Consider the following 1,360-nt stretch of genomic DNA (forward strand, 5'->3'; position numbering starts at 1 on the left):
CGCTATAAGACCGGCTATGCTTTATGGTACGGAGTGTTGGGCGGCTAAAGGGGAGCACGAACATAAGCTGAGTGTGGCAGAGATGAAGATGTTGAGATGGATGAGTGGTCACACGCGATTGGATAAAATAAGGAATGAAGATATAAGGGAGAGGGTTGGAGTAGCACCCATTGTGGAAAAGATGGTTGAATCGTGTCTCAGGTGGTTTGGATATGTGAGAAGAAGACCGATAGAACATCCAGTCAGGAGGGTGGATGAGATGGAAGATGGACAAATGGCGAAAGGCAGAGGAAGACCTAAGAAGACCATCCATGAGGTGGTCAAACGAGATCTACATGTAAACGGTCTCTCTGTAGACATGATACATGACAGAGCACAATGGCGTCGTTTGATTCATGTAGCCGACCCCACTAAGTGGGATAAGGCTTTGTTGTTGTTGTTGTTGTTGTATATGGATATTCCATATTTAGATCCTTTAACAAAAGGTTATTTTTTATCGAAAATAATGTTTAAATGTTTAATAACAAATAAAATTAGTAAAAAAAATCAAAACTTATCTTATTTAATATTTATTAATTATTTATGATTAGAATTAATAAATATGGAATAAAACAAATTGAGGCTATTTTTTATTTTTTATTTTTTTGAATTACCTTTTTTTTACAATGTTTTAGACCTTTATTAATTGATAGTTTGACGAAATTAATAGATTGCGTTTTTTTATATATTCATGTAGAAACATATATATGACTGAATTAATGCATGAAAAATTAATTATTTTATTAAAATTAAATTATATATTTAATGTATTTTTATCAATGACTTTGGTTTATCTAATACTAGTTTAGATTCTCGTACACAATACACATAAAATTTCTATTCAATTTATACTTTTTTAGAATTTTTTTAATTTCTTCTCCATTGATAATAAATAGAGAAATTAAAATATGAATTGTAAAATTATTAAATTTTTTGTCCAATCCTAGTCTATCTATTATTCAAAATTTCAATTTTCATGATTTAATTTCCATTAAATCTCAATTAGATATCATAATTGATTCTTTCGACAAATAGAATTCCTAATTGGTTGCACTTTTATTTTGAGTAATTATACAGTTCTCAAAAATGTTAAAAAGAGAATATTTTAGTTCTAAAGAAAAATTAATACACAAATCAATTCTTAAAGTTTTATTCTACTAAATAAATCAGTCCCAGTTTGTTTTTTGGCCAGATCAGTCTCCATAAATTTTAAAAACAAACATTTTAGTCTCCAAAATTTTTTTCTATCAGACATAACAGTCTTTTATCCAAAAATATTATTATTATTATTATTATTATTAATTGCACAATAATACTACTG

Source organism: Arachis duranensis, chromosome 6 (assembly GCF_000817695.3).
Source record: "Arachis duranensis cultivar V14167 chromosome 6, aradu.V14167.gnm2.J7QH, whole genome shotgun sequence".
NCBI classification, from domain to species: domain Eukaryota; kingdom Viridiplantae; phylum Streptophyta; class Magnoliopsida; order Fabales; family Fabaceae; genus Arachis; species Arachis duranensis.